This window comes from Heptranchias perlo, chromosome 8, assembly GCF_035084215.1.
Source record: "Heptranchias perlo isolate sHepPer1 chromosome 8, sHepPer1.hap1, whole genome shotgun sequence".
Classification (NCBI taxonomy): Eukaryota; Metazoa; Chordata; class Chondrichthyes; order Hexanchiformes; family Hexanchidae; genus Heptranchias; species Heptranchias perlo.
Window position 1 is genome coordinate 33184719 of NC_090332.1, and position 15430 is coordinate 33200148.

Genomic DNA, 15430 nt, shown 5'->3' on the forward strand with positions numbered 1-15430 from the left:
AAAGGCATTTGCACACGCGCAGATAATGAACGTTGGCAGCATGTAAAGTAGGGAGAATATGCAGCAGATCAGTGCGCAATGCTGATTTAAAGGCTCAAATGCGATTTTGAAACTCAACGCTCCAGCCAATGCACTGTCTTAACCTTGCATAGCTAAACAGGTCGTAAACAGCATGGAGGACCCCCCCACCCCCACCCCACCAGCGCTATTTAAAGGGATCATGCAAGAGTTACAGGTTAGTTGCTGGATTATTGCTTCTGGCTGCTGATACATTAGTACTTGTTTTTGGAGGTCTCCTATACTTGAATACTAGGACTGAGGGACAGAGCCTAAAAATTAGAGCCAGGATTTGCAGGAGTAAATTTAGGAAACGCTTCTATACAAAAAGGGTGGTAGAAGTTTGGAATGCTCTTCTGCAAACGATAGTTGATGCTAGTTCAGTTGTTAATTTTTAACCTGAGACTGATAGATTTTTGTTAACCAAAGGTATTAAGGGATATGGGGCTAAGGCGGGTATATGGAGTTAGGTCACAGATCAGCCATGATCTCATTGAATGGCGGAACAGGCTCGAGGGGCTAAATGGCCTACTCCTGTTCTTATCTTCTTATGTTCCTATAATAAAGCTTCAATAATCTACAGGGAGTGGGTTGGCTAGCTGAAAGGCAACAGCAAGGGCACTGGCGGAGTGGCAGGGGTGGGACAGGAATGCTGTCATCCTGAGAGAGGAGAGTAGGTTCATGTTCCATGGAGCCGTTGCCTCTTGCTGCCTCCTGTTATGCACAACCTTCTCCTGCAAGAAAACGGGACGTATGTCGGTGAGTGTCCTGCAAGATGTTTGGGTGATGTGCCTGTCATGGTTGAATAGCTGCCAGTGTGTGTGACCTGTGAGTTGTGGGTGTGCGGCTTGCAACAGTGGTAATGTGTGAGGGTGAGAGGAAGCATCTGATTGGAAGAGTTGAGTACTGATTGAAAGAGTTTGTTGGTAGGTGGGTGATGGGGGGGTGTAGTGTGTGGAGCAGTGGATGTGGCTAGTGGTGCAGTTGGTAGGAGATGCCACTTGACAGTTGACCTCGCTCACCTTGACCACTCGTGTCAAAGCATTGAATTTCTTCCTGCACTGTATCCATGTTTGTGGTGCTATGCGCCTGGCATTGACTTCGTCCACTACTGCCTCCCACTGCCTCTTGAGCATATGTCTGGAGGGCCTCTTGCCCCCCTGTAGATATAGGATGCCCCTTCTTCTGTCCACCTCTTGCAACATGGCCTCTAGTGCATCAGCAGAGAAACTTGGTACAGGCTCTCTCGCAGGCCTGGTACAAACACAGATTGGCAGATTGGTGAGGTCTGGTGTGCAAATTGGTGGATGTGGGCTTTAGTAGTGCGCAACCTTTATTCAATGTTTTAACATAACTCAACAGTTTGTAAACATAGGGACGGGACCTGCTTCTGTTTTTTACGTTTGCGATGTCTGATCTCCGTTCAGACTCCATGCGGACCCATTTCTTATATTTTGCAAATAAGAGGTGCAGGCTGCCTTTAAGAGGTGCAGGCTGCCTTTAGCCACTCGCGCGATATCGGGGCCCTCCCTGCTGGTGAGCAGCCACTCAACAGCGCAGCTAGGCCTGGCTGCTTGTGGATATCAGGTAAATCACCAGGCAGCATGAATGTTACGTGCTGCTTGCATCTCAACGACCAGGCGTGGGTTAATCACGCACCGCAACCCCCGCGCCCAGTTTCGGGGTTAGCGAATTTAACCCCATTTGACTCTTCTCAGCTTGTCAAAAATATTGCAGTCTGATTGGTTGAGGGAAGAGAGTGATCCTCTCATCACTCGCATGGTCCCAGCTCTGCTGGAGTTAACACTGGGCTCTTTTCAGCTTTGAATTAGGGGAACTTCATGCAGTAAAGACCGCAGTAAGTTTGTGGGTGAGAATAAATCTATTGAGCGGCGAGTTCGTTCGCCGCTCGGTGCAATTTCTGGGCCAATCTGATTGACAGTGTAGTAGATATATATTCTGAGCAAATACTAGAAATTCGGGAATTGTAAACAATTTTACAACACCAAGTTATAGTCCAGCAATTTTATTTTAAATTCACAAGCTTTCGGAGGCTACCTCCTTCCTCAGGGGCAGAGGTCACCAGGTCCTGCAAGATTTGCTGTTGACTAAAATTAATGGATGGAAAATACTGTGGGGGATGGCGGGGTTCACTGACCAACTAGCCGAAATTCCTGATTTGTATTCTAGGTGGGCAAAACACTATGCCAGAATAAAGGATTCATAACATTTTTCTCACAACTTTAGCCAGTATTGACTGGCTGGGGTTTCCTACTTCTGTGCTATCTGGCCCCTGATTTTCTGTCCGTTTAAGTGAATGGGTGGGGAATGGCGGCTGGCAAGCACTGAAGCAGAAATGCACAATCACCACCTCTTACCATTATTGGGTCAGCCCTTAGTTCTTCTTCATCGATCAACATTCTTCACTTCATTATCTTCTCTTCAAGTGGAACTCTCACATCTCTGTTGAAAAAGTTGTCTCCAAGAGGCGCAGTTTTCTCTTTCATATAAATAGTTATTTTCTCTTAAGAATCTTGTGGTTTTAACATGTTGCTGTAATTTAAAGTGTCAGTAAATGTCTTTAAATGTATTCAGAATAAACAATAGTTGAAAATTTAGTCAATGAAGGGGTTGAGCCATTTTATGTTGAAGGGGCTACCTTGCACTTGAGAGTAAGGAATGGTAAAGAATTCTATATCAGTTTTAACAGAGGAAGGTGAGAGTAGATCAGTAAGAGCACCTGAATAGGATGTGGAGAAACTCTACTGGAGATTGAAAAAGGACATCTGATTTAAAAAGTTAATGGGACTTAAAATAGAAATGTCACCAGGGTGGTTGGTATAGATTACAGAATGCTGAAGGAGGTTGGTGAGGAGATAGTGGAGACTATCTCCTCTCCAACCAAAGGACTAGTGGGAAGCAAATGTTACACCCCTGTTCAAAGAAGGGGAAAGGATAAGTCAGGAAATTAAAGGTCAACATAACATTGCCTCAATTGTGGGTAAACTTTTATGCTTGCGCCTGTCTAAAAATGAACCTACCAAACCAGATAGTGTGAGGTCAGCTCATTGGCGTAATGTTCTAGCTCTCTGGCACATCACTAGGGGTGACAAGGGCCACAATAGCAGACCCCAGTGAGCTGAAACATATCAGGAATGAGGTTTGAGACCTACCGTATACATGAGGCATCCATACACCCCAATACAGCCAATGAATGCAAAGGTGGTGAGTGGGTGATAAGCCCATTAGACTTCTGACTTTGATGCATATTACGCACTCACTCATAATGTAACTGGAGCACCTGAGTTGGACTCCAGCTGAAACAGACACTGATAGGAGGACACATTTTTAAAAATTTTCACTGCTGTCCACTGCCTTCCGAGACTCCAGGCCCACTTACACTCTTGCCCCACTTTGTTAGATGCCCTTTCCCCCTCCCATTGCTTGCTTTGAATCAAGCCCAGCTCCCCCTCCTTCCATGCTTGAAAGTAACCTTGCACACAATGGACAGCTAGCAGCTCTTCACTGGTTGTAGACAAATGTGGCAGTCAATTTGCGCACAGCAATGTTTCACAACTAACAATGAGGTAAATAATCAGTTAATCTGGTTTGGTGATTTGGTTGAAGGGTAAATGTTACCAGGACACCAGGAGAACTCCCAGCTCTTCTTCAGATAGTGCTATGGGATCTTTGGAAATTCCTCAGCCAGATGGGACCCTGGTTTAATATCTCATCTGAAAAGCAGCACTTCCAGCGATACAGCACTCTCAGTACTGCGCTGAACTGTCAACCTGGATTATGTGCTCAAGGCTTGAACCTATAACCTACCTGACTCAGAGGTGAGAATGCTACCACTGAGCCAAGCTTGTTTCCACTGGTTGTTGTATTGGTAACAAGGAGGCTTTAACTGAGGATTATCACTAGAAGAACAAAGGGGGTCGTTAGGAGATTTTTTTCATACACAAGATTATTAGAACATTGACAATCTGAATAGGTACGATCATGATCTGGTGTGGAGAGAGCTTGACCCTGCCAGAGTTCTCAAGGTCAGGGTGGGGTCAGGCCAGTATCAGTAAGTGTTAGCAATGATAGTATCAGTCTCCTTTATCAGACCGTCGATTTAATCCATGCAGAAGTCCATCTTCAAGGGTGTTCCAGGACACCAGCCTGAAACCCCTGTGGGCCCCACTTCTATCATTCCATTGACTGATTTCTTAGTATCTTTCATGCATCCGGTGTGATTGGGGATCAGGAGGCAGGAGCAAACAGGAAATCTGGCAGACGACACAATCCACCAGCCCCTCCTCCTTTTTAAATGCTATGCCTCCAAGCGGCTGATGGAACATCCCTCCACCCCTACCCCCACAGGAAGCTCAGGTGCCCATATCTTTAGTGCGGAGACTCGGCATTACCGAGTCCTGTCCTATTTTCCACTCCCACTGTGATTCTGCTTCTGGACATCTGCCTCAGGTACACTGCTGGCCCCAGGAAATTTGGAACTGTAATACTCACTTGTGGCTATTGAGTCAGAAACCATAATATCATCCAAATAGATTAATGGAAACAGGGAAAGGGCAGGGAAATGGAACCAGTTGAGGAGTTACCGCTGGCACAGGTATGATGGGCCAAATGGCCTCTTTCTACACAATAGTGACTACACTTCAAAAAATAATTAGTTGGATATGAAGCATGGGGAGGTAGTGCTATTGGTCTTATGTTTTCCTTGATTGAGATTCTGCAAAAACTTCTACAAAAGGTACAATTTGTAGTTAGATTTATGGATCAGCCAAAATTTGACTCGATTGGATCCAGTTCTCTCAAGTTCAGATTCAGAAATGCCTCATCTTATGAAAAACAAATTGCAGTACATGTGTCACAAAGACACAGAAGGCACAATTTTCTATCATTCCAGAAGTTTCATGCTTCCGTCTTGTCTGAAGTGGGTATGCTAAGAATGACTTTAAAAGGTAAGGGTATTTTAATTTTCTGGCTTGAAGTAGCTTATTGATTTATCCAGTGTCCCTGATGTCCAGTGATGGCTGAGTGTCAAGACCTGACAATCACGTGGGCACACGTGTGTATGTATATATATATATATATGTACGTGTACTGTGTAGTGTGTGTACTGTTTGTGTGTGAGCTTTCTGTGTGTGTGTGTGTGCGTGTGCATGTGCAAGTGAGTTTGTGTTTGTGTGTGTGTCTGTTTGTTTTTGTGCTGGGGAAACAGATGCATTTGATGTTTAATGGTCTAACAGTGAAGGTGCAGTCAAGTATGTAATGAGCCAACAAAAGGAGAAGGCATTCATTTGCCTTCTGGCAACCTACAGTGTAGGACACCATAGGGTAAATTCAGCGATCCTGCACCCCTAGTGCTTAGCCTCATTAGATGGGAGCATGTGTCGGAGAATCATGGCTACAGTGCAGCATTCCTATCTCCAACCTGCACTGTTGTCTAGCAAAGAAATGCATTACTACTGCAGGATTGCTGAATAAACTCTCATGTCCCCAGTGGTAGTCATCTATGAAGCCACTTTTATACTGACACTTGTTTAGGTTGTGTACTGGAAGATGGGCATTCAAGAGCCGACTCCCAGCATTTAAGCCATGAAATCCAGCTCCCTCATCTTGACTTGTTGATTTGTAGATCCAGTTTTTGAGATCATATGAATTTGCTGTTGTGATAAGGAAGTCAGATTTAGTAGCATTAAAGCTAGCATTTGGCTCATGGACTTCCCAGAATCCAATTTAAACCAGCATGGGGGTAATTTTGACTTTGGGCGATAGTGTAAAACGGGCGATATCGGATCAGCCGCCAGTTATACAGTGCTCCCTAATGGGCAGCTGATCCGATATCGCCCATTTTACACTATCGTCCGAGGTCAAAATTGCCCCCGTACCAATATAAAAGTGGCCTATAAGTCTCTAGCAGTCTAGAAATAGGCATATGTTTCAACTCTGATAACCTAATGGAAAAAGAATGCTGCCCTAAAATTCTGTATTCAGCCATTAATAATGTTTCTCTGGGGTTTGGGTAGGAGACCTGTGGAACTTCAGTACCGTTATATTTAGACATAACAAATCAAATGATGATACATAAACCCTTTTTTTAGTGCCATTCTAAATATATCATAGCAAAGGTTAGTGTTAGGATGTTTAATATGGCTGTCCTAGCAACTGAGTCATTCTGTATGTGATATCAGAGATTGTTGCCATGCAGAGTTATTTAATATTAATTTATATTTTGGTCAGTTTTTATTGTGGTGATCTGGGAGGGTGGGAGTCTCAGGGTGGCAGCAGCCACGGCCCAGATTATTATCGTGGACCCCGGAGGTGCACCTGGGCCCACAAAAATAATTGAGCACTTACCTACCTAAAATGGCAATCCGGATCCTATTTACATCCGGGTTTCCATATTAAAAAGGGCCTATCATTTGAATCAGGCGGGGGCTTCGGACACTCTGCGGTAGGCCCCTTTTAAAATGGATAATGAAACTATCAACTCATAGGGGTAGATTTTGACTTTTGGGCGGCCGCCCATTCCAGCGGTGTTAATGGGTGGTAAGGCTACCGACCTATTTTGAGGCCATTATCACCCCATTAATGCCAGGCGAGGGCAGGCAAAAACAACCCCATAATGTACGATTGGGGAAGATTTCCTCTGTGTACTAGGTGAAGTGAAATTGTAAACCTACTTACGATTTCACTATACTTCATGTCGAGCAGAAATCGTTCTCTAATTTCCAGTCGTACCAAATTCCACTTTTTTCCTTGCCTCCCACTAATATGAAGTAAATGTAAAGAAAAAATACATAGAGGGCTTGATGGTATACATTAAAACAAATGTTTTATTTTATACATTAGTGCAGAGATGCTAATGGGAGCTGTCAAAGGATTAAACAGAAATAAAACCCCAAGTGTAGCTTGGCTATCACGATCAATGGACTCTCTTTCAAGCTGAAGCCCTATCCACAGCTGTTACTGTGTTAAGAATTAGTGTGTCACTCTCTTTAAAATACAGTCAGCTGGAAATAACTAAATTGTATTTTTAATACACGGCAGCATATGTAATCGTACAGATCATTCTTATGAGGACATGTTTTCAATTGTGCTCTTTATTACGTTTATTTTAAACATTGTGAGGTTTTAGTTAACATTGTTTGACTGCTGTGTTATGTCATATGGTTAACCTTCTCATTTTGATCTTGGAGTGAAATTCAATATTGTGTGACCTGAAAATGTGTGTATCTTCATTGGTCAATATATATTTTTTTTACTTAAGCTGTGTTTGAACCATTTTGCCACTAGCCATTTCCATTTCCATTCCCTTTTCCCAATGAATTAGCGTTGCCTTTTCAAAGTAAGCATTGTGCACTTATCTTCTCTCACTTTCAAAATAGTGTCACTGAATGTGTAAGTAATTAGCAATTCTGGAATGCTTTTAATTGCTCTATTTCCAGTATGAGCTGCACGTAAAATGTTATTAACAAAAAGAAATTGCTGACATACCCCCTTTAAACGATGCACACAGCAATCCTGTCTGAATTAACCTGAGAAGGAAATTTCATTTCCAATAATGCTGAAGTTGTAATTGTGATAAACAATGTATCCTATTCGGGATTTTATACATTTGTCATTCGAGCACGTGCCCTATGAAGCAAGTTCATGCTTTGTAAGCAAACTGACTCTTAAGTGTTTTGTTTTTCTTTGCGCCTCAGACCTTGTACAGTTCCTTTATGTGTTGCTTTTGTGTCTCTTTCTACATTTCTTTTCAAGACATAAATTGCCCTTATCGTGTCCCATCCACAAGGACTAACATGCGACAGAGACTTTAAATGTCACATGACATTTTATTTTGTTTTCTAAAAATATTCTCTAAAGTTACTGATTAATCTCCCTAGAATCAAGGAAAAGCTAGCATTTCAATTTTACTTTTTTTTAATATGATGTTTCAATCCTGTTTAATAAAACAGTAAAGATGCTTAAAGATTGTTTTAAACCAGGGATTGCTCCTTCTCACTTCTTCAACTTTTCATCTTTCATATTCTCTTAAAAAATTCCAAATGCAATCAAATCAATCTACAGTGTTATATTTTTCCTGAAGATCATCAAGTAAAGAGATTTAAAAAATAATCTTGTTAAAATTAACTCTATATTTTAATGCTCATTCACGTCCCTCCCTTTTCTTCTTTTTTCTTTTCCTTGTTTGAGATCCTGTGCTATGTGATGCCCACTTCCCCAAACAGCGGAGAGGCAGGCCAGCGACCCACTCTCAAATTTTGCCCTGAGTCACTCTTCATCCAGCAACTAGACAGTGCCTAGGGCAGCTACCAGTTTTGTTGCTCTCCATTTCCCGCCACTTCATCTGGTGCAGAGAAGCACCAAATGTGCAGCCACTGATACAGATTAAGGCACATGAAGCTCGAATCCAAGTTCAAAACCCACAATGTTATTTGAATAATGTAAAGCAGGATTACAATGCACCACAGTAGTTTCGTTTGAAAGACAGCAATTGAAAAGTATTTCCCATATTTTAGCACTAAGCACAATGCCAAAATGTCTCATTGAATCCTGCAGATCAGAACAACTAAAGTGACATTATGTTGTGTAAGTTAGCACAATTATTTTACGTTGTGTGAAAACAGTAGTAGAAAAATCAATTTTAAAAGCTATACGGGTAAACTTTAACCCCCAAGAACGGGTGGGTTGGGGGAGGCTGGAAAGTCAAAATAACAGCTTTTTGGAGTGGGACCACATCCCGGCTCCAACTGGCCCATTTTTGGGTTTAACTCAAGCAAGTTTGTATGCGCAGGCCTTCCTGCTCGACAGCCAGCCAGCCTGTCAATCAGGCTGACTGCTGGGTGCAAAACCCGGAAGTGAAATTGATTGGCCTCATTAAGGTCCCGCCCTCTTACCTTCCAGGTTTCACCCCGCAGCTCCCTTCCTGACTTGAAGTTAAAATTTACCCCATGGAGTGGACACATTGAGGGGACTTTTAACCCTGCAGGATGGGCAGGAGAGGGGCGGGGGTTAAATCTTTAAAAATGGGAAACCCGACCCCAGCTTGCCACGAATGCGCCTACTTCCAGTTTAACCGGGACGGGTTGGAGGGTGGGCGAATAACCTGCTCTCGAGAGGCAGGTCGGTAATTAGAATATGTTAATTAGGCTTCATGTTAATGTGGTTGCATGCCTCAGATTTTAGCAGCCATTTGGATTTAACGGCTGCGGGCCGGGTTTCTCACGGCTTGAGAAACCCGGCAGCTAAAGGGAGGGGAGAAGTGCCAGATTTAGGACGGAAGGGCTTTTCCAGCACCGCTTGTGGGCCAGGAGAAGCAGGAGTGTTTTCCCACCACCCCCCAAGCAAGCCGGCCGCAATCGCCTCCCTCCTCACGATTGGCCGACCCCGCCCCTCCGCAATCAGAACCCCCCCTCCGTGATCTCTCCCCCTCGCGATCCGATGTCAACCACCCTACGATTGGCCGACCCACCCACCACGATCAGTGTCTCTCGCCCCCCCCCCCCCCCCACCCTGTGATCTCCCCCTCTGTCCCTCCCTCCTCTCTGGTCCCCTGCTGCGGCCTTGTACTGCAGGCTGTCCCACCCGGCAGCGACCAGCCTCTCAATCTGGCCGGCTGTTGGGCGGGAGGTGGAGAAAAAATATTCAAATGGGGTCCTGCCATTAAATTCCATATTTCTGGGTTTCACTAACAGTCGCCCCCGCTCCCTCACCGCCTCCCCGTAAATATCGGGGCCATTATATTAAACTTTCATAATCAATGTAGAGAACGAACTCCTACCTCATGCCTCTGCCAATTTCAGCCCCTCCACTATTGTAAAGGCATTAACTGCTTGCTGGAGTATGGTTCCACAGGTGATGTGACTTCCATTACATCATCCAAGTGGCCATTATTCTTATATGACCCTTGACAGTGTTGGCAGACCATGAGGTCTGTAATAATGAAAGCCTATATATTTTAATATCTATATATAGGAAACTGGAAATTGCTTTAAACTTTAGTTACTGCAAGCTCCTGGTTGAATGGGAAGCAGAAGTCACTTCCTTAATGTATGATTAGAAGTTGCATCCACAGACAATACATCTACACGTTGCAGCAAGCGGGTGGTTTTAATATGTTAACGTTTCTAATGGGAAAGATATTTGGATTTGACCAGGAACACTTTCTGAAAGCTGTTTGTTTAGGTCCATTAAGACAAAGGACTCTGTAGTCAAGTGACAAAAGGATTGTGGTCAGATACTTCTTGGATGGACACTGCTGATACTGCAGTAGTCCCTCGAACTTGCTGCTCTGTATCTTTAAGTATATTTATGATGGACAGCTTTATTTGACTTTGAAAGCTATATTTCTGATTTAGTGGTTAAATTTTAAAAGGATACCAGAGACATAACTGAGGGAGCATGCTCTCAGGTCATTCGTTCATCTGAGGCCATCAAAACAAATATGGGAGGCTCCGTGGAAGAATAAACATAAAGGGGGGAATTTTAACCCTCAAGGATAGGTGGGTTGGGGGCAGGTGAGAGGTAAAAAATTTTAATTTCTCAGACCCACCCCCAACCCGCCCAGTTCCAGTTTTAACAGAGGTTGGTCGGGGGGCGGGCGACCAATTCGCTTTCAGGAGGAAGGTCAGTCAGTGAAATCTTTTAAGGAGGCTGCGAGCCTCCATTTTACTTACAGTTTTATTTTTAACCCATGGAGGCTGGGTTTCCCGGACCGCTGGAATCCCGGCAGGTAAAAGGAGGTGAGAAGGGCCGGAGCTTTACACACCTCGCGATGGGACCCCGCCATGTCCAACTTCCCCCACCCCCCCACCGCGATCTCCGGCTACTCACCACCCCCCCACCGTGATCTCCGGCTACTCACCACCCCCCCACCGTGATCTCCGGCTACTCACCACCCCCCCACCGTGATCTCCGGCTACTCACCACCCCCCCACCGTGATCTCCGGCTACTCACCACCCCCCCACCGCGATCTCCGGCTACTCACCACCCCCCCACCATGATCTCCGGCTACTCACCACCCCCCCACCGTGATCTCCGGCTACTCACCACCCCCCCACCGCGATCACCGGCTACTCACCACCCCCCCGCCAATGTTCTCCAACTACTCACCCCCTCTCTGCGATCTCTGGCTACTCACCCTCCCCCATGATCTCCAACTGCTCACCACCTCCCCCACCGTGATCTCCGACTGCTCACCACCCCCCGCGATCTCCGACTGCTCACCACCCCCCACCGTGATCTCTGACTGCTCACCACCACCACCCCTAGCGATCTCCGACTGCTCACCACCCCCCACCGTGATCTCTGACTGCTCACCACCACCGCCCCTGGCGATCTCCGACTGCTCACCACACCCACCCCGCGATCTCCGACTGCTCACCACCCCCCACCGTGATCTCTGACTGCTCACCACCACCGCCCCTGGCGATCTCCGACTGCTCACCACACCCACCCCGCGATCTCCGACTGCTCACCACCCCCCACCGTGATCTCTGACTGCTCACCACCACCACCCCTGGCGATCTCTGACTGCTCACCACTCCCCCACCGCGATCTCCGACTGCTCACCACCCCCCCACCGCGATCTCCGACTGCTCACCCCCCCACTTTCTCCGACTACTCACCACCCCCCCGCCCGCAATCTCCGACTCCCCCCAACTCCCCCGATCTCCGGCTCCCCCCGCGATCGAACACCACCCTTCCCCCAAACTCCGACTTACCTTCCATACGCTCCCCGGTTGCTTTCCTGCCCGATGGGCAGCCAGTCTGTCAATCAAGCTGGAGGTTGGCAGGAAACCTTGTGAAAAATTTCAAAACACGTCCTACTGTTAAATTCAGTAGGACCTGCTGGAAACCCTCACTCCCGGGTTTCCTATCCACAAACCACCCCCCACCCCCCTACCCTTCCCCTGCTCTCTTCCTGCCTTGGGGTTAATATCTAGCCCAAAGAATCCCATGTAATAATGATACCAGGGATGAGGGACTTCGGTGTCTAGAGAAGATGGGATTGTTCTCCTTAGAGCAGAGAAGATTAAGGGGAGATTTAATAGAGGTGTTCAAAATTATGAAGGGTTTTGATGGAGTAACTAAGGAGAAACTGTTAGCACTGGCAAGAAGTTCAGTATCCAGAGGACACAGATTTAGGATAATTAGCAAAAGAACTAGAGGGGAGATGAGTAGAATTTTTTTTTTATGCAGCGAGTTGTTAGGATTTGGAATGTGAAAGGGCGGTGGAAGCAGATTCAATAATAACTTCTAAAAGGGAACTGAAAAGAAAACATTTGCAGGGCTATGGGGTAAGAGCAGGGGAGTGGGACTAATTGGATAGCTCTTTCAAAGAGCCGGCACAGGCATGATGGGCCGAATGACCTCCTTCTATGTTGTAAAATTGTATGATCCTACGTAAGGTTATTGTTAATGAACACTATCTCTGATCGTGAATTAAAAAGAATATCTGATCTATTCATCTGCCCAGAATTTCCACGGGGCTTCACGTGATGTCCCACCGTAACTTCAGCTGAACTCCTAAAGAAACGGCATAAACGGCCATTTTTAGCCGTTTACACCATTTCTACAGTAATGGCAGGAGATCAGCAGAACCCCGACGGAAGATTCTCCCACATTGTTTTATTGTATTTAGGGAGGAATAGCTATTTTCTGTAAAATATCGTAACCTTCTGTATTGCCCTTGCCTATGCTTAGCTGTTATTATTAATGAACCTGCTCTGTATTTTATAGCCTAAGCCATGATCTGATTAAATGCTATTCTATCACTTTCTGAAGTCTAGGAGATGACATATCTGGTAAGCTAGGTATAGTGACAAGGGTTTCTATTTGACCCTGGATTTGCTATATTACCATATATTGGGCGTGTAAAAGCACATTCAGTTTGAAGAAAGTGAGTGCTCACTTGGTGCTGAACACAAGAGAATTATCTGAGGAAAAATATTACAAATGTAATAAGGGCAGGTTCTCACATGTACACTTCCAGCAAGGGTATGTGGGTAGTGATCAGGAGTCGGAACTCTACCTGATTCGCTCCTCCCTAACTCAGGGGTGCTGTGATCAATTGGTGTGAACACACCACTAATCAGACTGAGATCAGGACAAACTGGGGATTAAACCTGGAATCTTCCTGGTATATATGGCTCTGATAGTCATTGGTGCATCAGTATCAATTGTAATTGGCCCATAGGAGGTGCAGTGTAACTCTCCCTGTTCACCCTCACTATGGGGATGCGTCCAGCTTGGCAAGGCCTCGCCTGAAAACACAGCTGATATCAATAAAGAATCAGAGACAGAAATCCTAATTCAACCACTCCATCACACTGGAGTTCCAATTCATTTCAACCCTTACACCGCTAGTATTTTAAAATTTAGTTCATTGGACCACTGCGATATTACTGTTGAATACATATTTAATGTATATGTTCTATTGTTTTGAATTTACAAACATATGTTTCAGAATGAACTACAAGAGGCCAAATTCCCTTGGCTGTTCCATTGGATTCCTGGCGTAGTTACAACCAGAATCCAGCAGAACAGCTCAGAAAAAGGTTGGGACCTGTATGTTCAGTGCTCGGCTCCTATCCACCCCTTACAAAACCATTTATTCAGAGGGGACTGGACCGAGAACAAAGAATCCCTATGCTGGGAGTTCCTGCTTCCCTGACCCACAAGAGACGTGGTGTGGACTGGTGCATTGAGCGAGATGAGGCATACTGACCTCCAGAAGGGCAGATGTGGGCCCCACAAGGGGGAAAGGGTTGCATGGGAAATCCAGGGGCAGGAAGTTGGGCACTCCCCTCCCGACGGTGGCAATGCCACCGAGTTTGCGGCAAGCACGGGGCAAGCGGTGACCCAAAATTAACCCAGAGGAGCGCGGGCACCAACTGGCCCCATGCAAATGAAGTGCTCTCCTACTAACCCTAGAAATTCAATGCTGGAGGGCACCGGCATTAATGTGGATGCACGGGCTATGGAATTCCGTGGAGGTTCTCCTGATCTACTGCCGTTAACTTCGACAGAAAATTAGCGGAACCCCAAAGAAATGCAGCAAGCGACTAAAAACAGCTGTTTCCACCATTTCTTCAAGGTTTCCAGCAAAGTTACAGTGGGAGGTCAGGAAACTATCTCTGGTGTTTATCTGTTACCAAAGTGGCCTCAAGCTTGTACCGCATGAATGGTAATCGTTAAATCAATGCGCAAATCAATGAGCCCCTCCCTCATGCATGTCTTTATTTGATCCCCTAACCATCTGCTGTGAAATAAAATGCACAAAAAGAATGTTATTCTAATAGTGAAAGATGTGAAGAACAATGAGTGTGTGATGTCACAGATGCTACAGTATTTAATGTCTGAGCTATAAAATAATGGGCATAATAGGAGTGATTACAAGGAAATACTCTAATAGAGTGGTTCAGGTGACTTTATAAACCACCAGTTTGGATCTCATTTCATTTTATAGAATTTTATATCATTCCTGATCCAAGCTTTCAATGTTCCTCAGTTATCTGTTTTTTTTTGTATTCTGTGCTCTAACAGTTCATTGCCAAGCTTAACCTAGAAACAGGATTGTATTTTCGAAATTTAATCTCTTCTGTATAATAGGAATGTCTTCATCGTCTGTTTACACCAAATTGCTTAATGAATGATTACATAAGTAGCGCCACAAAGCTTTGCAAAATGGTTATTTCTACAGTTTACAAAAATCCTGACATAAGGATACCATTTTTTGGCAAATATTATATGATCCAACTCTACTTATGAATAAAGCGTTATTTCCCAATGACAATTATAATTTAAAGACATTATAGCCCTTGTTTTTTAATGTTCCTCGTCCTTCGGAGAACTTCTTAAATATCTTTTCATTATTTTGCTAAAGGGGTTAAGGATGAATGTCTCAGTTTCTCATTGCCCCCCACCCTGTTGTTAGGTCAGTTAGAGTGCCAGATGCATGTGGCTGCCTGATCTCTGAAGAGGGATTTGTACCTGACCGTACAATCTCCAAATGAAAAATCTGGAGAGCATCGCATGAGGGAAGGGATAGGACAGGTGATTACTCTTAGTTGCTAGGAAATGGGATAGGTGGAAAAAAATAAATGTAACAAAGTAGCCAGTGTGCAATGTCTCCACAATGGGGTTGGAACTATGTATGCTATACTAAGTGTATGATATGGATATACATTTCTCACTCAGATGTGGAATGGATATGGGGTCGGAAGCTCATCTCAGGGTCAAGGAGGACACCAAGGTTGTGAACGGTCAGGTTCAGCCTCAGACAGTGGCCATGGAGAGGGGTGGAATTGGTGGCTAGGGAATGGAGTTTGTGGCGGGAACCAAAGACAATGGGAT